This window comes from Apodemus sylvaticus, chromosome 1 (genome assembly GCF_947179515.1).
Source record: "Apodemus sylvaticus chromosome 1, mApoSyl1.1, whole genome shotgun sequence".
Taxonomy (NCBI): Eukaryota; Metazoa; Chordata; class Mammalia; order Rodentia; family Muridae; genus Apodemus; species Apodemus sylvaticus.
In genome coordinates this window covers 96444766-96472545 of record NC_067472.1, presented here as the reverse complement: position 1 = coordinate 96472545, position 27780 = coordinate 96444766, and the positions used below count along the sequence as shown (strand labels likewise).

Genomic DNA, 27780 nt, shown 5'->3' with positions numbered 1-27780 from the left:
GTTTACCCTGGAGAAGAGAAGGCTGGGATGAGGAAGGGTAGTAACGGCTTTGAGGCTTTGAGAATTCAGATAGGACCTCATGTGCAGAAGGGATCCCATACATCTTCTACGGTGGCCAAAGGGGTCTCTGACAATACGAAGACACAGAAGCTATAAAGAGGAAAACTTCCTATCCCTAGATTCCCACAGACTATAACTTTGTTTTTGTCCCTTATTTCTCAGTTACAGGGTGTCTATTATGCATCTAAGAATTGAGAATAAGCAGCATGAAACAAGGACCAATTAATACAAATCAAGGAAATGAATAAATGCAGTGACAGCAATAGTTCGTTCAAGCTTTTTGGGATTTTTTTTCTGTTTTTGTTTTTAAACCAGAACTCCCAAAGTTGGTTTTTGCTTTTTTAGGTTAATTTGATTTTTATTTTGTGTATATGAATTGTTTTGCCTGTATGTATGTTTGTGCACCACTACACACGTGTATGTCTCCCATGTTTCTGCTTTTCTCTGCTTTCTCTGTACCTTGGAACTAGATAATAGGAAGAGAAGGCCCTGGCATTTGTCAGATAAAGAGTCTTGACAGTTGGTTCATCCTGGAATCAAAAGGCAATGCAGAAGAAGGCACTAGAGGTCCAGTGGTGGTGCTACATGCCTATAATTCCAGCACTTGAGAGGCAGACACATAGATCTCAATGAGTTTGAGGCCAGTCAGTTTACAGAATGAGTTCCAAAACAGTCAAGGCTACACAGAGAAGCCCTATCTTGAAAAACCAAAAACAAACAAACAAACAAATAAGGCATCACATTTCTTGGATCTGGCATTACAGACAGTTGTGAAACACCACATGGGTGCTGGAATGCACTCCAGATCCTCTGTAAAAGCAACCTTTGGAAGATTAGTTATTTCTCTAGCACTTCCAGCATCAGCATCATCAGCATCATCATCGTCATCGTCATCGTCATCGTCATCGTCATCGTCATCATCATCATCATTTTGGTTTTTCAAGACAGGGTTTCTCTGTCTAGCCCTGGCTGTCTTGGACCTCATCATTTCATCATCATCATCATCATTTTGGTTTTTCAAGACAGGGTTTCTCTGTCTAGCCCTGGCTGTCTTGGACCTCATCATTTCATCATCATCATCATTATTTTGGTTTCTGAAGACAGGGTTTCTCTGTCTAGCCCTGGCTGTCTTGGACCTCATCATTATTATTTTGGTTTTTCAAGACAGGGTTTCTCTGTCTAGCCCTGGCTGTCTTGGACCTCACTCTGTAAACCAGCCTAGACTCGAACTCACACATATCTTCCTGCCCCTGCCTTCCAAGTGCCAAAATTAAAGATGTGTGCCACCACCACCCAGCCATAATTCTTTTTATCCCCCACTTTTACTAAAATCTATGACTCAGACTGCCTTCTGCTCTACCAGAAACCCAGGTGGCAGAAGGTGGTAAAAGATGCAGGTTTACTCGGATCTGCTCTGTCTGGAGTTATGAGGAAGACAAAGGGAGCACAGTGAAACCGTGGGCGGGAACTGATGTGCAGAGACAGCTTCTGTTGTCTGGAGGTGTGTCTTCTTCCCTCTTCTCTGGAGGAAATGAATTGGAGTAGGGCTTCAGACTCCTGTGCCCAAACCTCTGAACTCTAAGAAGGGCTTTCTTAGAAAAGGGAAGGTGTGTAAGGGGCAGCTCAGGAGAATTCCTGCCTCACTAGCACACACTCCCGCCGCCTCAGGTTTTCTGGGAACACACAATGAAGGCAGATAAAGATTAGCCTGTCTCCTTCCCCATTGCAGATTGGCAAAGGTGGCACTAAATGTCCCTTCTACTAGAAATTCTTTGATTCTCACAGTGAGCTAAGAAAACTTAAACTGAGAGAAATAAGGACACCCTCCCACTGAAGATATAGACCTGGCTCTGGCTTTCTCCTCAGCAGAGGCAGCAACAGAAAAAGGCCAAAGCACAGAGTCTAGGCTATAAACACTGCCCATCAGGTGACAAGACACTGCGCTGTCCTGCTTCTCTTAAGGAGCTTAAATATTCCCCATCATCCTAAAAGGCATTTGAAAGACAACTTAATTGCTATGAAGTCAATTTTTAAAAATTAAACAAGAGAAATTTAGTTTCCTGTAGTTCTGAAAGACAGAAAAGATAGTATCAAAGTCAAACAGTATCAAACTGTCAGGTTGGTGAGGGCTTGCTTTCTGGCCCAGTGGAGAGAGAATTTACAGAGAAATTTTCAAAGAAATAATCTTAGCTTGTACTAGAACCATCAGCCTGGTTGTAATCGCTGAGCTTGAGTCTGACAGAAAGAAATAAAACATTAACAAATACAGCAATAAAGTGGTCCTCAGTGGCCTGCACATTTATTCTAATATATCCTCAAAATATGTCCTTCTGAAATTCCTGTTTAAAAACTGCCCTCAAAGATTTTGGAACCTTATCAGAATTCTCCCTGAAGGAAAAATCTGCACCTTTCTTTTACAGTTGACATTTCATTCTGAGCTAAATGACAACACACACACACACACACACACACACACACACACACACACACACGAGAAATCCATGTTAGGTTAAAGTATGCACCATCAAATATTCTGCAGAATCCCAAAGAGGAGATATATTACACCCCTAGCAGTCTCCATACCTTAGGGTACACTAACTGGTATTCACCTTCTAGCTACAGTGCTGTTTAAACGTCTGTTAAACCCCCAAACCCTCCATGGAAAGCATCTCTGCACTGAGGTTCTGGCTACCGCTGGCTTCCCAAGCTCCTCCATCCATTCATCCTGACTCCCAGCTCAGCAGACAAACAATGCTGAGCACCCGAAAGAACGCCCACTAGCCAGAAGTACTCTATTCTCTTGAGTTTCACACTTCACTGTCAAGGATTAACAACCTACCATATGAGCCAGGTGGTGGTGGTGCACGCCTGTAATCCCAGCACTCGGGAGGCAGAGGCAGGTGGATTTCTGAGTTCAAGGCCAGCCTGGTCTATAGAGTGAGTTCCAGGATAACCAGGGTTATACAAAGAAACCCCATCTCGGGGAAAAAAAAAAAAACAAATCCAATAAAATAAAATAAAATAAAAACTGCTGTATGTTGTCATGGGCTCCCAAAAGCACTTGAAACAGCCTATTTAGAAATATCAGACTTGGGCTTGCTTCCTATCACAGAGGCAAGGCTTTGGTCCCCAGCACTATACAAACCAAGTATGGCAGGCAGAGCACCTTATAATTCCATACATAGAAGGAGCTGAGGACAGAAGAGCCAAAGAATCCTGACTCAAAACACATGCAGACATGCACACAAACACACATCCCTACATCTCACAAGTGTCCATACAAATGTTATTTTTCTTACATAGTTTATAAACTCTTCTAGACCTTCAGTAACTATATTCCGTAACTGAAGACCTGCAACCAATGGCCAAAGCTGTGTTTTCCCAATATTCCTAGTCTCTCCGTAGGAAACCTGAGGAATGGGACTCCTCCCTTCCCCCCACACACACTGGCCTGCATGCTCGCTGAGCTGCTTCCAGCATACTGAAAGCCACCCAAATCACAGTTGACTCATGTCACTGCTCTTTGAAATGAGGCATGGCATGTATCTAAGCTCTTGTATATTTTCATAGTTGTAGCCTACAATTAGGCATTCTTGAGGGATGTAGCTGACTAGGGGTTCCGTTCAGTGACCTGTAATTATTCACAGACATTATGGTCAACCTGACAACTCTCAGGCCTGGAGGCTCTATACAGACCTCGTGGGAGAGACTATTAGAAAGCTCTACAAAGTCCAGAGAAGTCTGAAGGACCATCATGTCCTTCCTTGGCTGCTCAGACAGGCACATCCCTCACCCCACCCTTGGTTATTCCCCCCACCATTACCAGGCTCCTCACAGATCACTCTCCACGGCCAAGTGTGGGCACAGTTGTGTGCCAGGGTAAACAGGACCACTCTGTTGGACACAACTGCCAAATCTAGGAAATATCAATACAAAGCAACCTGTTAAACCTACAAGTTTCTCACCCAAGAAAAAACTTGATCACACCCAACAACTCATAAAATCTGCAGCCAACTGTATGCAGCTGGGATATGGGACGGTTCTCCCTAGACAGCCTTTCTTCCACTGGTTAGAGTGGCCTCATTGTTCCCAAGAGGCAAGAGAACAAAGCCCTCATGTAACCTTTTACTATCCTACAACCTACCTGGCTAGGAGGTAAAGGCTGGTTTAATACCAAAAACAAACAAACAAACAAAAAAAACAAAAAAACCTCCCTCAAATAGCATTTCACACGTTTTGACTCCAACAAAAATTCATTTCTTAGTTATTTTTAAATGGCAGCTCAAATCCTGATTTTCAGCACCAGCAAAGATTCTGCCACTAGCCAGCTTAGAGCAGCTGTGAAGTCCTGGATAGCCCACACCACAGAAGAGCAGACACTGAGTACAAGTCGGTATCTATGCAAGTTTCCTTTGCCGATGCTGGCTCTAAAGGACCTCAGGATACTGTGGCTGTCTGGCAGGAGACAAGGTTTTTTGTTTTTTGTTTTTTGTTTTTTGTTTGTTTTTTTTTAAAGAAAGTCTACTTGTGCTATCAAACTACTGAAACAATGGCCCTCAGAGACTTAAAATTTCCCCAGGAATACTATAATAAAGGGAAAGAAAGACAGGAGCCCTAGTGCCAGGCAGAGAAGTTGTTGTACAATTTATCTGACCTCCTAGGTCAGACAGAAATGAAGAAGAGACAAGAATGGATCCAAAAGAGACATGGAAGGGTCCATGATGGGTGGGACCAAGCTTGTCCAGAACTGCTTAATTATGCCTCTCTACTGTTCTCTCATTGGACCTAACCCTCATCTCAGTGGCCCTAAGATAGCCATTTTATCCTTTGTTTCTCCTTCCAGTGGCCAAGTGGATAAATATCCTTTCTCTGCTTTTAATTATTACCAGTCTTTAATGAGCGTACTGGGGATGGGTAGTTGAGCCTAGCTTGTTGGGACTATAACAGCCTAAGCTTTGATCCTGAGACTACTCATAGTACTATATTATTTTCAAAAAACATGTTCACATGTTCTTTCATGTGGGTCTACCAACAAGCCCAGAGGTTAGACATAGCAAGTTATTTCAGGAAGGAGGCTGGTGTTCTGAAGGCTCAGTATCTTGCCTTAAAGCTTATTCAACTATATACAGAGCCAGGTTTAGAACTGTCAAATAGCTCTGTGGCCTCAGTTTCTTCCTTCAACAGCAATTAATCATAGGTATCCCAAAGGCTACCCTACAATGATGAGTTGACATACAGGAGGTAATGGTATCTGCTTCCTAGAAAGGGCTACATGGTTACTACACAGTTGTTCCTAGTAAGGCACCACCACCACCTCCACTGGAATCCAATTATAAACCTAGAGTTCATTCCTCTCCAACCCTGAAGCTTTTGCAAGGATGCTCAGCAAGTACTTTTATTTAACCTTGTGTGAGTACAGGCCAGTTCCTATCATCTGCCCATGAAACAAAGAACTCACTGGGTTCTCTGTCTTACCACTACACAAACTGCCCTGTGCTGTGTATCAGGAGAAGTATACACCTTCTACCTTGTCTGGCTTCAGAAATCACACTACATTAGCCACCATACTGCAGCTGGCATGACTATTATACACAACTGTAGTAAGCCAACTCTACTTTCAACAATCATTTAACAGGTACTTACTAAGTCTGGTGCTAGGCACTATTAAGGAAAATGGTCTTTTTAAAAATTAAATTACTATTATTATTGTGTGTGTTTATGATGTATGCATGTAGACATGTGTGTGCCATAAAGTACATGTGGTGGTCAGAGGAGAATTTTGTGGGGTTGGCTCTCTTTCTTTCTGTGGGTTCTAGGGATTGAACTCAGCTCATCAGGCTTGCATAGCAAGCTATACCCTGCTGGGCCATCTCTTCAGCCCTACAAACAGCTTTTATTCTCTAAGCATGAGTTAAGGAATAGCTGGATGGGCTGGAGAGACGGTTCAGTGGTTAAGAGCACTGACTGCTCTTCCGAAGGTCCTGAGTTCAATTACCAGCAACCACATGGTGGCTCACAACCATCTATAATAGGATCTGACACCCTCTCCTGGAGTGTGTGAAGACAGCTACAGTGTACTTACATATAATAAATAAATACATCTTTAAAAAAAAACAAACAAAGTTATATATATATATATATATATAAAAAGGAACAGCTGGGTGCACAGAGGGCACCAGAAAAGAGCACACTGGCACCAGAACTGAAAAGCCTCAGGGGAGAGGAGAGAACTGAAGGTGGAGCTCATCACCAGCACTTATCAGTTATCATGTTACCACATAATCCATCAGCATGTATATAACAAACTCCACAGAGCCCCTACCACCATAATCTATCATGCCTATCTAATAGAAAACCCTCAAAGAACCCCTGACCATGAGAATTCAAAAAGCTTATTTGGTAAACACAGTACTGGAGAGCAACTCAAGGGGAAGGTGACTTAACAAGTCCCTCACCCCCAATAATCCTGCCCTGTGCAGGTCTTTCAATCGATCATTCCTGAGTTGTGCACTTAATCATAAACTAGTAACAAGTAAGTACACTCTGAAAGGACCAGAGTAGGCAGGCACAGAATACACCAAGACCAAGTTCTCAGCACAAAAGAGATTTCTTTGTCCCAAGGGACAGGGCAAGAACTAAGAGACAAAGACAGGAGGCAGAGGATGAGGGAAAAGGGAAAGCCACAGGGTAGGGGTGGGGCTATCTGCCCCCAGGGACAAAGGGCTGCTTCTGGCCAGAGAGGAGACAGATGTGGCCCACAGACAAATGGTAATTTAGGGAAAGGAGGCTGAGGCTGAAACTTCAACCTCCATAGTCTTTCTGTTCACTGGTCCACTGATCTCCTCACTAGCATAATAAACTCAGGTGCTGTTGAAAGGGCCTATCTGTCCCCCTTGCTGTCACGTGGATATATCTCTGAAAATTTTTTCAGAAATTCCTTTTCAGGAATCAGGAAGAAAACCAATTCTAAGTTTTCCCTGTTAGGATGAGTTTGTTTGCTTTGATAGGGCATGCTAACTAAGGCAGTCAATCTTGCCCCCTCACAATAAAGATGTCATACTGGGGGGTGGAGTGGAAAAGAGCAGTTTTGATCCCTGAACGTTAATACTTTGACAGCTGGACCTTGGTAGTCAGCCTCAGGAGAAGGAAGAGAATAAGGGAATAAATAGTCTTTGGTGGCTAGCTCTAGGGGTGTAATCTACAGTTAAGGGAATACTCTTTGGTGGCTAGCTTTAGGGGTGTAATCTACAGTTAAGGGAACAGTCTTTGGTGGCTAGCTTTAGAGGTGTAATCTACAGTTAAGGGAATAGTCTTTGGTGGCTAGCTTTAGGGGTGTAATCTACAGTTAAGGGAACAGTCTTTGGTGGCTAGCTTTAGGGGTGTAATCTACAGTTAAGGGAACAGTCTTTGGTGACTAGCTTTAAGGGTGTAATCTACAGTTAAGGGAACAGTCTTTGGTGGCTAGCTTTAGGGGTGTAATCTACAGTTAAGGGAACAGTCTTTGGCGGCTAGCTTTAGAGGTGTAATCTACAGTTAAGGGAATAGTCTTTGGTGGCTAGCTTTAGGGGTGTAATCTACAGTTAAGGGAACAGTCTTTGGTGGCTAGCTTTAGGGGTGTAATCTACAGTTAAGGGAACAGTCTTTGGTGACTAGCTTTAAGGGTGTAATCTACAGTTAAGGGAACAGTCTTTGGTGGCTAGCTTTAGGGGTGTAATCTACAGTTAAGGGAACAGTCTTTGGCGGCTAGCTTTAGAGATGTAATCTACAGCTAAGCAAGAAAGAGGAGCTAGGGGAGGGCAAGACTTTCCAGAGTCACATTTGTCATGCTCTGGCCTACTAGAGCCTTTCACACTTTTTGAGTTCTGCCTGTGAGCCATTCCAGTAAATTATCAAACCCACAGGAGAGAGGTGTGGGAGAAAGCCCTCAAAATGGCAGGAAATATGAGTGACTGAGACTAGTGAGTTGAGGCAGTCATGTGAGACTAAGCCCTGTTTATAGTAACTCCAAGTAGTCAGTGTCAAAATGACACCAGATTATAGACTTCTAAATTGGAGTCCAGAGCTGCAGAGCTGGCTACTGTGGGCTGGATGGGACGAGGGAGCACGGTATGTCTGGTGCCCCAAGGGTGTAAGCAGAAACAGACCAAAGTGGTAGGAGAAGGAGGAAGGGGAAGGGGCAGAGGTAGGAGATGACATGCAGGAAGGTGGGCCAATGGGTGAGAACAGACATTTCTAGAGCTTTCTCTCAGCCACAGGCACAGAAGCTGTAAGCATCTTCCTACTTGCCCTTTCTTTTTCTTTTCTTTTTATTTTATTTTATTTTTTTATTCGATATATTTTTTACTTACATTTCAAATGATTTCCCCTTTTCTGGTCTCCCACTCCCCGAAAGTCACATAAGCCCCCTTCCCTCCCCCTATTCTCCCATCCACCCCTTCCCACTTCCCTGTTCTGGTTTTGCCCTATACTGCTTCACTGAGTCTTTCAAGAACTAGGGGCCACTCCTCCGTTCTTCTTGTACATCATTTGATGTGTGGATTATGTTTTGGGTATTCCAATTTTCTAGGCTAATATCCACTTATTAGTGACTGCATACCACGATTGATCTTTTGAGACTGGGTTACCTCACTTAGTATGATATTCTCTAGCTCCATCCATTTGTCTAAGAATTTCATGAATTCATTGTTTCTAATGGCTGAATAGTACTCCATTGTGTAGATATACCACATTTTTTGCATCCATTTTTCAGTTGAGGGATACCTGGGTTCTTTCCAGCTTCTGGCTATTATAAATAGGGCTGCTATGAACATAGTGGAGCATGTGTCCTTATTACATGCTGGGGAATCCTCTGGGTATATGCCCAGGCCTACTTGCCCTTTCTGAGCTCGTGGTGTCTAGGGATGGCAGGCAGCTGGAACAACACAACAAGCCTCCCTTCCCTGTGCTGAGTGGCAATTTCATTTCCTGGGTTAGCTCCAGGTGTACCATCCTGAATCCAGTCCCCACCCCACCCCACCCAAAGGCTTGCTTACTCCTCTCTCATTCCGCCTTCTCTGAGCTCTGTGTTAGTGCCAGTGCTTTTACACAAATCTAGCTCCACGTCTTGAGTAAAATATAATTTCATAGGAATGCACTTGTGGAATGATGTCATTGAAAAAGCACATCCAGCAAAGGCCATGGCAGACTTCAGGCCAGCCATTCACACCCACAGCTAGGAAGTTTGCAGACCCCTTTCCCTTAAATGGAGAATGTGCCTGGGCCCAAAGCAAAGCACGGAAGCTGCCCATACACATCACTACTACCTGCTGTCTGCCCTCCTCAGAGCAGCGACCACCCTGAACTACCCCGGCACCATACAAGGTCAGACTCGAGGCATCAAGCAAACAGGCCTCATCATATCACCCAGATGTTCCCTCCATCTTTCCAGAGAGCTCTGTCTCCAAGCTGTCTAACAGCAGCTGAAAATATGAGGACTGACTTGAAAGAACCCTTCCGGATAACACAGTGCAGAAGCCAGACAGCTGAAGACCCTCCCAACGGCGACTGCCTTTCCCAGCTTCCAGGAGCTCAGTTCCCCCCTGGCCCCACTGAGTAGATGGAAAATAGGACTCTGAAACTAGAAGGCAAAGCCAGGCTCAGCCCAGTTCAGCTGAGATAAACTGGCTCCTAAGGGGAAAAAATACTATAACCTAGTGGACTCTCAAGAACTTTAGCTAAAAAATCACCAGGCTAGAAAAAAAAAAAAAATGTCCTCACTCCATATCTGCTTCCCCACTCCCTCATAAATACAGCAGAAAAAGAGAAAAGAAAATATTACTGGTTTACAGGATCTATGGGAACTTTTAGTGCCCTCTCTGCAACTTTTCTATAAATCTGAAACTATTCTAAAATTAAAAGCTCACTTAAAATAATAGCTTGTGGTGGTTTCCTCTATAAGGAATAGTGGGGAAAGAGTAGCGTTGGAGTCATTCCAAGTAGTTAATGAGATCTGGGTATAAAACCCCTCCAATTGTGACAAAGCTTAGAAGCACTGCTGCTCTGTCTGAGCTGCGCTCCCCTCTGAGGAGGAGACATGGCAGGCAGAGTGCTTGTGTATGGGCTGGGTGACCCTGTGCAGCACAGGAGGGCCTTCCCACAAGGACAGGACTTTGTTTGTGCAGCAGGAGTTTTCAGTTGGTCAGCCTTCGATCTGACTTCTGGAGGACAGCAAGGAGGCCTCCTCACCCGCACACCGAGGCTCTACCAGCCTTCAAGCCTTAAGCCTCTTTGGCATGACTCTTTCCCCCAGAGGCCTGAAAGCAAGTTCCAACCAGAACTTAGTTGACGGCCTTCCCTCCAGCACTAGGACCCAGTATCTTATCACTGTCACTAGTGATCACTTCCCTTGGGTTGACAGGAAACAATCAAAGGGCAGTCAGAGGTAAACAGAGCTGCCCTCCTGCCGCAGGGGGTTGAGTGGACAGGTCAGAGTCCCACAAAACATCTTCACCCCTGGTAGCACCACTACCTCCTAATACGACCCCATATCTCTGCCTGAACCTTCCTCCTGGTGCCTTGGACCCAGATGAAGTTAAGCTGATGGGCACAGCGAGTTCCCTGAAGCACACAAAAGTTCTCCCAGGTGTTTCTAGTACCAGACATAAACAAAGCTCCTCACAATCTCTATAGCTAGACTTTGTTTCTTCTGTCTCTGTACCTATGGTGGCATTCTCCACTCGTCCCCAGGGAGACCAATGAGCATGTAGAACACAGGAACCTCGTTCTGGTTTCAGAAACAGATAGGCTGGAGGCCTAGGAAAGACTCAGGTGGAGAAAGAAAAGTAAGTGCTTTGATGTTATGTTGATCTCCTTTTTAAAAAATCACTCACAAGGATGTCAGATACTCTAAAAACTCCCTCAAAACAAAGTTGAACTGTAATCTCACCCAGAAAATTTAGTGTCCAAATAAGGGAGTGCAACACCAGGCAGCTCGGTTCAAGTGTGAAAGGCCCTGTGAGAGAAGCAGTTCCCAGGCTTAGGATTCCACTAGCAGGTTGTAACCTCTCCAAGAGCTAATGGGCACATTCTACTGGCTAATAACTCTGACCTTCCAGATGGCTGGATTGGGGACACACCCCAGCTGAGGCCCAAGGACATTAATTCCTGGCAAGGAGTGTGCAAAAATGCTCAGCAGCCCCAACCAAGCCAGATAACACCCCCGAGGCTTCAAGGACAAGTTTAGGAAGCAGAGCACAAAGAAGAAGATGTCCTTGGAGCCATTTTTTACTTAAGCGAGTAAGAGCCAAATATAGAGAATTATTTTAAAAAGTTAACTGTGTTGTATTCTTTGCAATTTCTCCTCCATCACTGACTCCGAACCTCTGGCTTCAGGGAGCAGGCTTGAGTGGTACCCAGAGGAGATACCGAATGCAAGGCAATATGTATCAACATTTCCCTTTACCCTTCAGTCTCCAGTTCTCTGTACCCATTAATGACACTACCCTGCCACTCAGGTGCAGGGCTGCTAACGGCCCAGCATCAATGCTAATTCAAACAATTTTTTTTATCACCCTCTTCTTTCTCTTGTCTTTACCACAACCACCTCCACCTTCTTATCCCTAACTGCTTACACACACTTATACACATACTCACATAGTACACGTGTACACACACACACCATTCCCTCTATCGGAAGCACTCCTCCTGCTCTGATATGCCCATTTCTGCCTCTACTCTTTTACAACTAAACTGTTGACAGCTGGAGTGTGCTTCTCCCTCTCTGCTATTCAAACCCCACTCACATTCCAAGGTGTGTGATTCCAGCCCCAATCGACCATGTCTGCTCCCTACAGCTTCCATATCCTAAGAGACCAGTTACCTCACACCCAGTCTGAAATTAAGATCACTGTTTTTCTGAGAGACTAGAATATATTCCTTAGATCTTTCTTAAATAGTCCAAGAAAACCATAGTAAGGCAAGAGTTCAACCACACGTTGCTTTAAATACCCTCACCCTAAGTGTCAAACCCTATGAAACAAGTGCTCAGTGTGATGCACTAAAGGAATGCTCTAGAATTCCAACCCACTTATTACCAGAGACTCAGAATATCCTCTCTGCGCATAATCGTAGATACCCATTTGACAGAGACCATCTATCTGAACCTCAAGTCCCTGAGCACTAACTGTCCAGCCTCCTGCTTTTAGGACCGCCCTTCCAGAGAGGCCGCATCAGCCTTAGTCCACATGATCGGAGCACACGCCTTCCAGGAACTCATTCACAGCACTGTTTGCACAGTCAAGGGTACAGATCTATATGGTTTTCCAGATCGGCTCAGAAATCAAGACCACGGTTGCTGACTCCAGCGCATGTCATGTGAGCACTAATGGGGACCAATGAGTGAAGTCGTCAAGAAAGGGGAGAGGGTGAGGGTTAGGGTTAGGGCCTCATTCAGCCTCAGCTCACAAGCATCTAGCTTGCAATAGTGTCAGCCTGAGCACAGCATATCTAGTTATACCAATCACCTCATCTTTGACACCTGCCATCTCCATCTCTCCTGCTCCACAGCAGTGGAGTGTCTCCCACACAATAGCTTATGATAGGCTCACTGTCATGGGTAGAGAGAGGATGTACACACAGCACCTCCAGACACTCAGCCCTGCATCTTCAGTCCCTGTCCACATCAGCCCTTCCCCTCAGTTCTGTCTCCATGTGTCCCTGTGCCTATGAGCCCATGTTTTATTTACACTACCCATGTCTGTTGTTAGCAACAGAAACAAAGTACTCAAGGCAGAAAAGACAAATCTGCCAACTGGCTTGCTGTTCTTCACCCTGCCTCCAGCTCAGGAAAGGAGCCGGTAGAAGATCCTTCCAGACACAATCCATCAATCGCTTGTGCCCTTCACTCCCATGTCCTAGAGAAGGAGGCATGGCTAACTCCAAGATGACTATTGTTGCTGGGATCCATCTCTTCTTCCCTGGACCCCCACACTGATGAACTCAGAAACACATCTCAGAGATTTTAAACTTCTTTTAAAGAACTTCCCATACAGCATTAAAGTTAAAATTCACTGACGTACAATGTTTAACCTTGTTTTTTCTGATGTTATTAAGCTATAGACTTTTTATAAGCTAAATCATACGGGAAACTGTTATGTTCTACAATGATACACCACATAAAGGTCAGAAAAGTTCCCAGTCTCTTTAGGGACTGTTTATAGATTAAAAGGTTTTGTTTTGATGCTGAGAAGGCTCCAATTTAAAATTGTTATTTTAAGTCTAAACTTAACAGGGACAAAAACACAAAGTCCTAGTCTTATGAAAGCCACTAAATTATTATAAACTGTTAAGGATAATTTAAAACATCAAATTGGTAATCAGTCACCTTATAAATGATCAAACCTTTTAATGCGTTCAGAATTATATTTGAAGTTATGCTAAAAACAGATGCAATTAATTACAGCAGCAAGCCTTGTTTAGCCTCATATATATGCTTTCAAAATTAAAGCAGAAAGTAGGTAACCAGAAACAAGTTTTTAGATAAATAATGTGGCCCTCAAACTTGTCAGAGATCTGCTGAATATGACATTTAAGATGTTTAAACTTACTATGCCGGGTAATAGACTCCTGAATCCTAACAGTGGCCCTGCAAGGTCTCCCAGAAGATATGGGCACAACAGCCAAGGACTCCACCAAGGGTATGCTACGCTAGCCACTGGGAAGCACTGCCCCAATGCTTCACCTGCTGCTAGGGCCCAGCCTGAACCGTGGACAAACAGGATGCCAGAGAGCTGATTTCCCTACATTGCCTAAAACAAGGGGAGGTCGGTCTCTCTCTGTTCTTTCTCCACAGAAAAAGCCTCTCATCTTCAGGACTGAGGGTCAAAGACTGCCTCTGCTCAGTGTCAGACCACAGGAACCTGGGACAACTGTCTAGGTAATAGACTATGGACTAGTCTCTGCCATTTTAATTGGTACATATGCCATTTAGATTATAATTTATCCTTTTTAGGTCTTTGATAACATTGACAGCTAAGCTAACTGCAGTTTGACAGCTAGAGAACAGCAGGAAACTAGCTCCTTACCCCAAGGTAATCCACCCCCATGTTAGTTCCTAAGTCAATCCATTAGTTAAAACTACTACCAGGTCTCTTATTTTAAAAGGCAAACAGGCTTGCCTTGTTCACAAGCTTCATGTTAACGGTAAACAGGTTTCAGATGTAACTCCTTACTACTCCTTTATTTAAAGGAACACACTTTACAGTGATTGCTCCAGTGATCAACGACCCGTGTCTTATGGTGAATAACTGCACAGGAACAAGTGTAAAGTTTATGTAAGGTCTGAGGCTACAAAAGCTTAAGCTGTGAGGATCTAAGAAAGTGTTTTGGGGTCTGAGGTGCTTTAAGGATGGTAAATGCAAGTGGAGCTTAAACGGTGATAAGAAAGTGACTTAAGGGAAGGAAGATGATAAAACCAGAATGAAAATGCTTCAGATCTCTTCCCATTGCTCTGCTACTGTTGCAGTAAGATTCAGAGTTTAGAGCTTTAATATTAATCAGTGGAGTTCTGATAAGTTATTAGTATAACTCTAGTAAAGCCTTCCACTATATGATATGACACCATAGTCAGAAGCTCAAGATTTTAATTTTCCTTTGGTTGTCTTTTAAGTATAGACTTGAAGGTGTTTCTCAATGTGCTAAATCTATATCTCCCCAGTCTTCTGGGGAGAGGGAAGAAGCCTCTTTGAAGTCATACTGAAAACCACGATCAAGTGAACTTTTGCCCCTTCTGCTCCATGGAAGACTTTGGTCTTTCCTGAGCTCACCTTGAAAAGAGTCCATGCTTTTAACCCAAATCTGTTTCCCAAGCTTCTACCACGACACAAAGGTATGAATCTTTTGTCTTCTCTACAATATGGGATTCAATACAGATTATAACGATAATGCCTATCTAAGGGAAAAAATTTCTCCCTAAATTCCCTAACTTTTCTTCTGATATCTGTTCTAGCATCCTGACAAGTCCAGGTGTTTCCTGCAAATCTGTACCAGGAGAACTCCAGGACAGACTGGCTCCAAGCACTCTAGCCCAGCCTCATAGCTGGGGCCTGCATGCTCCTGGCCCCAGAAGGTCCACAGAATCTGGACAACAGTGACACAGCCAGCTCTCCCAGGACTTGGCCAGAATTTTCTTAGATAATTCCAAAGATAATGTGACCAGTCATCAGGAAGTAATTCCAAAAGAACACCCTCACTCCTAACCCACCATTACCACTTCCTCAACTTTAATTAAACAAAAAGGGAGTAATGTGAGGTCAGGAGATTCCGCTGACCTGACCTCAAGAACCTAGCAACTGCTTACTTCATAACCGGCTGCAGTCACCAGGTATGACAGGTGTGTGCTGCAGATAAGAAGCATCTGTCTGTCTCTCTGTCTGTCTACCTGCCTGCCTGTCTCTGTCTGTTCCAGCATCCCCTCTATCTGTTCTCTGCCCAATGCCCCCCACCCCTTTCTATCTGCCCTCATGGCTCTGTTCCCATCTGTCTACCTGTCTACACAACCACTTGCCTGCCTCTATCCTTTCCCAGGCCCTCACTCCTCTCCCCTCCCCCAGTAAACCTCTTCTAAACCAGGTCTATTGCACAGCATAATTTCTTAGGGGCATATCTGGGCATGGGCCTGCCATCTCTGCATTATATTTCATAATAATGTGTATCAATTAACACCTACCAAACATCAGCCAGGTACACACCAATGTGCTCATTTCAGATCAAGCTCCAAGATATAAGAGAAACAAGTCCATCCTCAGGAGTTTATGCTTTTAATATGGTAGATACAGGGACAAGAAGTTTAAATGCTAGTAGGTGAATTAAGTGGTCCAGTCAACAGTGCAGGAATAAAGAGATATGGAAACCTCATGAGCAAAGCTTGAAGGCAGATAAGCAGAAGACACGAACAGCAGAGAGACGGTCAAGCTGATGGCTGCTAAGTTGCAAGGGCACAGGGAAGAGGACAGGTGAAAATACAGAAGAAATACCACCTCTTGGAAGACAAATTAAGGATCTTAACTCTAGGGAACCACAAAAATACCTAAGAAAGAAACAATGGACCACGTTCTGTGCTTTTGGTGAAAGATGAAGCCATTCTCAAGTCTGGAAGCTACAGCAGAAGAGTCTGATCATGACCAGCAAAGACACGGAAGGGACCTGAGTTAACCAGAAATGCTTGTCTGATGTTTAGGCTGAAGAGAACTCAAGCAGACAGTCCTTGGGCAGCTAGGAATCTTAGAGCAAAGAAGAAAGGCTGGAGGTGTTAAGAGGGAAAATGTGGGAGAATGAAGCAAAATGTACATAAGAGACATAATAGAAGACAATTTTCAGAGTTAGAAAATAGAACTAACTACTACAAGTGATAGACTGAAGGTCTAGCTGTGCTGCTACATGTTAAGAGGAGTGAAGAAGCTGGGTGCAGAGGTGCAAGCCTTTAATCCTGGCACTCGGGAAGCACGGGCAGGTATATCTCTTATGAGTTCAAGGCCGGCCTGGTCCAAATAGCAAGTTCTAGGCCAGCTAGGGTTATGTAGGTGAGACCCTGTCTAGAGATAGAAAAAGTGAAGATGAAGTGTAGCCCTTCAAACCATGTCAAGGAGCACAGATGACAAGAGCATAGTTAAGACACTGGCTGCTCTTCCAGAGGGTCCAGGTTAACTCTGCTGGTCTTCCTGTAGAGTTCCTATCCCCTCTGGGTAAATTGTCAATTTTTAAAAAACCCAAAAGTCTATCATCAAATTGATTTATCCATACAATGAAAACCAATGTAGGATTAAATACTGCATTACAATAGTTTTAAATAGTATCTGTAGATCTATCCAATCAAAAATCAGTAGCAAAAAAATAGGCTATAAAGTCTAATTGCAAGATTTATGCATAGATGATACCACAAGAAAAAACAAATATGTACATGTATGACACCTAAGGGACAATATATACCAAATATTAATAAATTGATTTTACTTTCTTCATGTGTTTATTAATTTTTCATAAGAATAGAAAAAGAAGGAGAGATAAAGAGAGAGAGGGAGGATGGAAGAAAGGAAGGAAGGAAGGAAGGAAGGGAGGGAGGGAGGGAGGGAGGGAGGGAGGGAGGGAGGGAGGGAGCTGGTCCTGCCAGTAGTAAGTATGGTTTAGCTGGAATAGCAGAACACTTGAGCAGAAAAGAGGGAGACACAGTGGTGTAAACAGAACTTAACAAAATGAGTTTGGAGACAGAGCTGGGCTTAGAGGTTCTAATGCAGGCTGAGAATTGCGAACACACAGGAATACAAAGATAATACGCACGAGTCCACTTGGGAGACTGAAGGGCAGAGGTCTGAGGCCTGCACAGCTCCCAGATTCCATACTAAAGTGTGGCACTAATTCATTCTCCACTGAGAGATTCTAAACCTGCCATGGAGCTCCTTTTGTGCAGCTACCCATGATGAAGAGAGTGACTGAGAAAATAAAAGCAATGATGTCAAAGTGGCCACGATAAGTCCACAGAAGTGGCGATTCTATTTTTCTGGAATTAGTAAGATAAAGACTAACAAAATTTGCAGGGTGTGGTGGCACACACCTTTAATCCTGGCACTTTAGAGACAGAGGCAAGCAGATCTCTGTGTGTTCAAAAACAGCCTGGTCTACAGAGTGAGTTCCAAATAGAAAAGCTAACAAAATTCAAGAAAGGCAGTGAGCAACATTAGCTAGTGTACTAGGTACTGGTCACTTGCCAATCTTGCATTTAAGCAAGTATGAGGCACCTTAAGAGAAACTCACCAACAAGTACTAACTGCATGGCTTCTTCTAGCCAACCTAACCACTACAATACTTCAATACTTTAACACAAGCAAGAATATATATGTATATATATATATGTATGTATGTGTATATGTATGTGTATGTGTATGTGTATATGTATATGTTCTAACTCTATATATATAGAACATATATATATATATGTTCTAACTTGACAGTAGGAAGCCAACCTTTTTGATCTGGTTCCTTAAGTCTATATGGCTCTACATTTAGTTGGAAATATAGAGTACAAAACATAGAATACGAAACTCAGTCTTGAATTACAGAGCAATTCTTTTTTTTAAAGATTGATTGATTGATTGATTGATTGTACGTACGTTGTAGCTGTCTTCAGACATACCAGAAGAAGGCATCAAATCTCATTACAGATAGTTGTGAGCTACCATGTGGTTGCTGGGATTTGAACTCAGGACCTCTGGAAGAGCAGTCAATGCTCTTAATCACTGAGCCATCTCTCTAGCCCACAGAATAATTCTTAACAAAACTCCACCACAAAGTGGGGACTACCAATGCCCCTGGTATGTCAACTCCCACTTTTCTATCAATTAGTCACCAGAAGGCTACATGAGATTCTAATAGCTTAGCTCATTAAACAGTGATTTTTGACAAGTTACAATTTTTGTTTGTTTGATTTTGTTTTTTCAAGATAAGGTTTCTCTGTGTGCCCTTAGCTGCCTTGGAACTTACTTTGTGGACCAGGCTGGCCTCAAACTCAGAGATCTGTCTGCCTCTGCCTCCAGAGTGCTGGTATTAAAGACATGCACCACCACTGCCCGGCTGGCAAGTTAAAATTTTATATAATATATTTGAATTGGTAGTCTGCAGAAGGAGCTATAGGAAACGAATACTGCATAAGCACCTGCTGTAAAACTGGTAAGAGAATTGCTAAAGCTATAGCAATAAACTCAACTTCTTGGTTAATTAAAAAAAATACTTAACAGGTGTTTCCTCTGCAAGCCTGATACTAAGTTTGATCTCCAGAATACACAGAAGATGAAGGACTAGCCTCCCATCCCCACGTATGTGTCATGCCACATGGGCACCCACATACTCTCTCACACACATCAATACTAAACTAAATAAAAATCAAAAAGAACTACATCCAATATATCATTCAACATTACCTTAGCTACCCATATAAATTTCATTACTTAAAGAAAAACCTTGATCTGCTCTGAGACTAAAGGACTCACAGTGAGAAGAGAAGCCACTCACAGCCTCAGACATGGCCAGGAGTAGGACATTACACATGCTTCTTTGGTGCCAATTCCTGTTACTCTGTTATTAACAGAGTTAAGTTTTCTTTTACCAGTCATCTGTACGCACAGCATTGCTCCCATACATTAATTATGCTAATTCATTTAATACTCTAAAACAATTCCATGAGGTAGGTGTTACCAATTCTATTTATTTTACCAAGCAAGAAAACCCAAAGTATAGTCAGCAAAAAGGAATTCAAACTGGGTCTAACTTTAAAATCCCCCTTCTGGCTACTATATCATAGGAAGTACAGTGTGTTGCTGATTTTACTGTTTTCTACAGGCAACCAATTTAATTCCTTTCCTGAAAAGACAGACCATAAATCCAAGGACATAGGTGTGCAAAAATGTTTCATATGTTGTAAGGTATAATATATAAATAATATATAAAGAATGGCTACCACCCTCCCAGGAAAGATGCATATGGCAGAGCTAACATTACCACTTTACACACATGTATGCATGTGCACATGCACATGCATGCAGATACACAAATATTAAGAGGATATGAGCTCCAAACACAGCTTAACTTGTCTCCCAGCATTAAAACTCACAAAGTTGGTTAAGAGAATGTCAGTCTCTCTCTGAAACACAGGTTTGATGCTCACTGAGAAACCATTGCTCCTGCAAGCCTCCCCTGGGCAGACTGCTGTTTGTTTCACCATTGAGAAGATGCTGACCCAGCTACGGGGACTTCTTTTCTTCCAGCTCCCCTTTCAATCTCCTTTAGTAATGACCACTCTCAAAGAAGAGCTATTCACTTTCAAGAGCTGCTACCCTTTGCTTCCTTTTGTTTCCTTTTGTGGTGCTGAAGCTTGAAGTCAAGGTCTTGTACATACTAGGGAACCGATCTACCTCTGAGCTACGACTCTAGCCTCAAACAAACAAACAAGCAAAACAAAAACCCACCACTTCGCCATTTTCAAGTTTTCATGGTTGGCTAATGACACAAATTCTTACTCTGAGTCAAAGTTCTCCCCAGCTAAAACAACCACAATATGTGCCCTTATTGGATGCTCAATGGTTACTACCCTAACAGATAGGCGTGTCTTCCCTAGTTATTAGGTCTCAAAGAAACCATGGACAAATGGCAGAGGTGCGTATTGAACGTATCAAAGTGAATACTGGCCTCCAGTACTGCTTACACAGTCTTGGCTCTGACTCACCCTGCCCCTGCCTAACCTTGAACCTCTCCAGCTTGAGCTGCACTTGCTGGCCAATGCCCCTGACCCTACTTCATGGCTTAGAGAATCCTGTTCCTCCGTATACTCCAGATCTCCCCCTTTCACTTCCCTAACACTAGTGAGCACAGAGCAGTGTTTTGGGGCACAAAGGCTTACTGATGCTCTGAGGTTCTCTCACCTTGTCTTCTCCTTCCCGTTGCGCACACCTTCAACTTCACAGCACACACTATCCCCTACCCTAACATGCCAGGCTATTCACAGCTCGCCCTTACCACACACTACTGTTTGAAACCCTGGTCTCATGACTAGTACTCCCTGAATTTACTTCTACATCAGTCACCACAGTCAACCATTGAACTCAAGACTATACGTCTCTAAGTCTCATCCTTGGGCAGACCAGAAGGATCAGCAAATGTATCATAAAGGTCTTTTGGAGAGTCCTCTCTATAAAGCTAATGGCCAGAAATGTAAGATGCCTGGAATTTGCTTCCAAACTCTGACAGTGGAGTGGTAAAGAGTCAGAAAGAAAGCCAGCTAGTCCCTGTGTTGAAGTAGCGGTGTTGAATGGTGGTTATGGGGCTATTCATCTTCAACTCTACTTCTGGGTACACTTGACATTTTCCATAATACAAAGTTTAAAAAACTAAAACCCCTTAAGTGAAAGATTAAAGAGAAGCAGAGCCAAAGGGCACCCAGAGGTGACCTTCACAAAATGAAAGCTATAATTTTACAATGAAAACATTTGGCTAGTCTACTTTACGTAGTAATCAAATTTAACATCAGTAATCATAGGATATCCAGATTTATTTGCTTGTGATCCTCTGCACTGGTTATAAAGGGACCCCCCTCCCGAATGCTTACCCTAGTCTAACCTATATATCTAATTTACAGTTCACAGAAAATACACAGGAGAGACAACAACACAAATAATGCTCCACAGAAACAACCAGACAGCTCGTCACTTCCGGAGGACCCAGCTATACCACTCCTGGGCATATACCCAGAAGATGCTCCAGCATGTAATAAGGATACATGCTCCACTATGTTCATAGCACCCCTATTTATAATAGCCAGAAGCTGGAAAGAACCCAGATGTCCCTCAATGGAGGAATGGATACAGAAAATGTGGTATATTTACACAATGGAGTACTATTCAGCCATTAGAAGCAATGAATTCATGAAATTCTTAGACAAATGGATGGAAATGGAGAACTTCATTCTAAGTGAGATAACCCAGCCTCAAACTATCAATCATGATATGTACTCACTGATAAGCAGATATTAGCCTAGAAACTTGGTATACCCAAAACATAATCCACACATCAAATGAGGTACAAGAAGAACAAAGGAGTGGCCCCTGGTTCTGGAAAGGCTCAGTGCAGGAGTGTAGGGGAATTCCAGAACAGGGAAGTGGGAAGGGGTGGATGGAGGAACAAGAGGAGGGAAGAGGGCTTATGGGACTTTCGGGAGTGGGGAGCCAGGAAAGGGGAAACCATTTGAAACGTAAAAAAAAAGAAAAGAAACAACCAGACAAATCTATTAAGTACAAACTGAATTCCTGTCAGAAAATAAAAGGGAATGTCTAAACTGAACTCTGTCCACCCACCACCCCTGATAAAACAGAGCAAGACATACAACTTGCTTTCCCACAAAGTCCTGCAAGTTTGTAGAAAGGGCCCCTGACTTCTCTGACTCTCACACATGGTCAAGCCTATCAGCAAGTCCTGCACACTCTGCCTGCCCTAAGGCTCACCTCCTCCCTCCCTGTTCTCTACCTGTGACTTTCCAGCTTTAAACCATCACCTGGTTTATTGCAACAATTAAAACCATGCCCAAGCCTCAGCAGAGTCTTCAGGTCTACTCTGCCCTTCTTCCTTTGCACATCACTCTTATTCCTCCATGGGTCCAGAGCACATTCCAAATCGTGGGGAACCACAAGGAATCCAACGTCTATCACGGCACCCAACTCAGAACAGCACTCATTGGCAGGAATCGACAGCGCAGTAAGACACATACTTCTCAGTTCTTCCAAGTCTTCTCAGATTAAAGAAAAAGTTTCTATTTGATGTGTTACCTCCGAGCACCTTATCTGCACCCTCCTGCCCGTGTGTGTGTGTGTGTGTGTGTGTGTGTGTGTGTGTGTGTTACATGCACTGTGCAAATCCTTGTAATGGCTATGGTAACAGACCCCACTGCAGCCTCACCCAGCGAGCTGAGTTCCTTCAGAGCACTGCTGTTGGTGAGCAATGGCTCTGCAGAGGCCTTCTGTATGCTTATCTGAAGGCTCTCCGTTTCCGCTTCCTTCCTTCGCCCACTTCCACTAACATTTCTGCCTAAGCTCCCGGCTGACAGAACAGAAACCATGCTAGCCCCATTCCTGCTCTCAGGTCCCCTAATCCCTAATGACTAGCTCTAAGGTTTGATTTACATCAAACAATCCTTGAAGGAGGTGATCTTTCCTGGGTTTAGGACCCTAGATTAGCAACACTAGGCTGACCCTGCACTAAAAGCTGCTTTAAAAGTACAGTTAAGGTGAATCTGTTTAGTTTGGTATCTGGGACAGAGTGAATCTTCAATAAACAGCATTCTTGCTCCAAATGAATCCTCAATAAACAGCATTCTTCCTTCACTTGACTTTAGTCTTTCTTCACTCTATCGTGTGTGTGTGTGTGTGTGTGTGTGTGTGTGTGTGTGTGTTTTGATATCATCTTGTTTAGCATTTGAATGATAAGCAATTGCAGCCATGACCAATTTTTTTTCCATGTGTGGTATGAATTAGTTCTTTACCTTTTTTTTTTTTTTGGAGACAAATCAGGCCGGCCTTGATCTCGTGGCACCTCCCCTGCCACTGCCCTGCCTCCAAAGGTTTACATGCTTGGGCGACAGCACCCAGCTCTTTATTAGTCCCTGAAGAAGACACATTTGTCCATATTTTATGGCTGCTCCCATGCCAGAGTCACATCCTTTCTGGGTCCTAACACTTTCTGGAACTTTGGACTTTGCCACTTAAGTCACTGATGTCAGTACCCATCTATGGCCATCTCAGCCGGAATGAGATCATTCAACTACATCTAAAGTAAATGAGCAGCTTTGTGTCACAATATCCAGGTCTCTGGCAGTCACACAGTCCCAGACAGTACCTGGGATTCACTCTCAAGTTTTTCCAAGGGGACAGATGTGATTATCCCCAAACACACAGAAAAGGAATATATCAGCACAACATCTAGGCTAACAGGAAATAAACAGGGTCCAGGCCTGGGGAAACTTGTGTTCTGTAAATGTAGCTGTCAATCTGCCACTTTCACTAACCGTATTGAAAGTGTTCCTTTGTTAGTGTTGCAAGAATGCTTTTAATTGCTAAGGTACACCATAAATAGGAGATACTTTGAGAGCTTGGATGCTGGGGACTCAACTCACTAAAAAACAAGAGTAAAATAAACTACCAACTTTATGTAAGAAGCTGTTCAACAGGAGAAAGGAGGGAAAAAGGAGAAAAAATAATACATGTGGCCCTTACCTGATATATGTGTGTAATTTCTTAACAAATCAATCTAAAGGACCAATTTAAAAAGTGAACATATTTAAACATAGAATTCACAGAAAAAAAATAAAAGTAACCAGTAATAATCATAAAAATGCTCAATTCTGCTAGTAATGACAAAAACCTAAATAAAGCGTCAGGAAAAAAGTCTGTTTTCAGAGGTTAGATCACTCAGTGGACAAGAACTCCAATGTTTTCTTCTGGACTCCACTGGTTCTTCACTCACATGTACTTACACATAACAAAAAAGAAGATCACTTTTAAAAGAGAAATTCTTTTTTACCTATCAGAATGGCAAAGATTAAAAACTTGCTAATACCATATTAACAAAGGTATGTGAAAACAGGTGCCTTTCTATATTACTCATGAAACGCAAACTAATGCAACTTCTTTGGAAAGCAGTTTGGCAATATTTATTAACTTTTTTTTTAATGTGCATACCCTTTGATCAGCAAATCTTCCCTTCTGGTAATTTTGCCTAAGGAAACACAAGTATTAGAACTCATGGTAAACAACAGTGGAGTACTGTGCTTCCTACAGTAGTGCTAGAACAGGGGAAACTTGGAACACCTCAAAGGTCAATTCTTGGGGCCTTGGTTAAGTGAATTATGAGAGTTCATCTGAAAATGCACAGTGCTGCTGCCAGGAGGAATGTACTAGCACAGGAAAGCATTCTTGGGAAAGATTAGGAAGACAGTTTTTATAGTAGAGTGTAATATTTTCTTGTGGTAAAACATACAATTCAAATTTTTCAATTATGTATTAGTTGTACAATCCATTGGCATCGAATGGCATCACCAGGTTGTACAAACATCGCCAGCTTCCCCAGAAACATCCAACACCAAGCACTGGCTTCCTATATGTCACCTCTCCCCAAACTCCAGGTGAGTAATGTTGTCTATTAATTTGTCATGTCACTTGCTGGTATTATACTGTGTAAGGAGTCACTAAAAAACAAGAGTCTAAGTCTTTAAAATAAAAATTATTAAGAAAAGAAAGAGGAAGAGGAGAGAAGTCCCAGACCTCTCCTCAAAGGGAAGAGCAAGCCAGAGAGGGTTTTAGGAAATGTGGATGCCAAAGAAGAGAGGGCAGCGCTACACCATCTCACCTGAAGCCTCTGGTGTTGAAACATGATGGTGAAGACGCCCGGAGCCATGCTGCTTAGAGGAACTCTCAGAAGTAAAAAACCTGACCTCTGTGGGAACACATCAAGGGCTGGGCAAGTGAAATCCTCTCTGCCAGGTGTTCTCAACTTTTCAACCGCCAACTGTGGACTTTGCCCTTGAAATTCAACTCCTGGGCTGCAGAGATAATCTGCCTGTGTAAACTTGGCTAATACACAGAGCACACTCATGCTCAGCCTGCTTCCCAGCACAGCCAACCAAGGGGCTGTGCTCAAGGACACACAGAGGCATTTCCTGACAGGAATGTCACCTGTCCTAATGAAATAAAGGGCATAGGATAGGCATGTTCCAGAAATCAGACAAGCAGCCATTTAGAGCCAGCCAAACACACCACCTGAAACCTCACCTGGAAGGGATTTGGATACCATGGGAAAGTGAGTAGAAGGGCGCAGACCTTTACCTATCTCTGCTGGTATTACAGGGTGAGCCAGCCAGGAACTACTGAAGGATAGACTTATACACATGAATTTCTAGGCTAGTCAGCCGGAGAGATGGCTCAGCGGTTAAGAGCACTGACTGCTCTTCCAGAGGTCCTGAGTTCAATTCCCAGCAACCACATGGCAGCTCACAACCATCTGTAATGGGATCAGATGCCCTCTTCGGGTATGTCCAAAGACGGCAACAATGTACTCACATACATGAAATAAATAAATCTTTAAAAAGAAAGAAAGATAGTCTAGGCAGCACTGTGCATTTTCAGATGAACTCTCATAATTCACTTAACCAAGGCCCTAAGAATTGACCTTTGAGGTGTTCCAAGTTTCCCCTGTTCTAGCACTACTGTAGGAAGCACAGTACTCCACTGTTGTTTACCATGAGTTCTAATACTTGTGTTTCCTTAGGCAAAATTACCAGAAGGGAAGATTTGCTGATCAAAGGGTATGCACATTAAAAAAACGTTAATAAATATTGCCAAACTGCTTTCCAAAGAAGTTGCATTAGTAAGACAACTAGCATCCTGCCTCAAAGTCTTATTGTATCTCAACCATCAAACCTCTTATTAAATAGTGTTTCTTAGAGTGAGGTTACAAAACCGCCACCTCCACTACCATACTACTACCATCACTACACACCACCACCACCATACATACAACCATCACCACCACATATAACCACATATACCATCACACATCACTACTACATACATCATCATCCCACACCATCATCACCATACACTACCACACACCACCAGTACCACACATATCACCACCAACAACTACAGCAGGTGTATTTATAAACTTGCCCCAAACACAAACTCTCAGCCCCACTTTGGCCTTACTGAACTTGAAATAAGCTTTGGGTGAATCTGGTGTATGTTTGAGTCTCAAAACCACCAATCTGAGGCTCCTAAGAGGAGCCCCTCTGCAAGGGGAGTTCAGACTCTACCCCCATGGGCCTCCTGCCTTTCTCCTACTCTAAATCAATCTTGATTTCTGTCACTCCAGCTGTGTGTGTGTCTTCTACACAGCCTCAGAGGCTGCTTTTCCACAAGAGCAGTGATTTCCTGGCTCTTGGTGGTCCAGCTCTTCAAACTCTCACCTTAGCCATCTTCTCAGCCTCATCCTGGGACTCATTTCTGCTCAAGGTAAACGAGTATTAAAGTTTTGTCCAGTAAATTGGTGTTAAACACAATCTGGAGGGAAGAAACCCACCCTTACACAAACCACGTATCTTTTCTTCAGAAGCAAGACCATCAGACAGAGATAGGAGGCAGGAAGTAGAACCCATTGCTCACAAAAGAAACATCTCTAAGATTTCTCTAAGAAATCTATACTTACCTGAAACTCACTCTCACCCTGATTTGCCCTCCACAAGCTTCCAGTTCAGTATGCCAGCTAGTGGAGCCTGGATCACTTGAACTCCAAGAGTAAGAGCTCACAAGCACCCTATACACCTTCCTTTCTGAACTCTGCAGGTTCAGTCCCTTCACAAAAAAAGTATGTACAAATTCAATGTAGTCAACGCTCAGTTTCTAAGAAGTCAAAGTTGTGACCTGATACATTTCTTTTCTCAAACATTTCCAACAAATTCAGATATCTGAAGAGACCTATAAACAACAAAATTAAGATTTATTTATTGCAATTACTAGTTTGCTGATACATTATTTTTTCCAAACAACAAATTCCATCCTCTTACTATAAAAATCCAAGAAGCCATAACTGAAAGAATGTGAAGGAACCATACTGTAGAACTGCATAAATTGGGTATGGTGGGTATGTAATTCCAGCACTTCAGAAGTAGAAGGAAGAGCAGATAAATGTTCAAGGCCACTTGAGACCAGGAAGGGAGGGTAGGCAGCAGGTCAGGGGCGATGGATCCAAGGTTAAGAGTGTGTGCTACTCTTGCAAAAGGTCTAAGTTCTGTTCCCACAACCTAAACTGACAGCTCTCAACTCCAGCTCCAGTGAATCTGATGTCCTCTTCTGGCCTCCAATGGCACCTGCATTTAGGGAGACACACCCCCTGCCCCTAATATATATTTTGGTTTGGTTTTTTGTTTTTCAAGATGGGATTTCTCTGTAAAACTGAGTCCTGGCTGTCCTGGAACTTGTTTCATAAACCAGGCTGGCCTCAAATTCACGGAGATCTGCCTGCCTCTGCCTCTCAAGTGCTGGGGTTAAAGGCATATGTGCATACACACACAAAACACACACACACACACACACACACAGGAGGAAGAGAGAGAAAAATAAGAGAAAGGTAATTCAGGTTATCTGTGTTCCTGTCTTG

The 27780-nt window shown here is 43.2% G+C and overlaps 1 protein-coding gene across 4 annotated transcripts in view; it reads right to left on the bottom strand.

The window, feature by feature from the left end:
- The window catches only part of Dennd2b (DENN domain containing 2B), a 186324-nt gene that overhangs the window by 61655 nt on the left and 96889 nt on the right, over positions 1 to 27780 (bottom strand). The window lies entirely within an intron of this gene.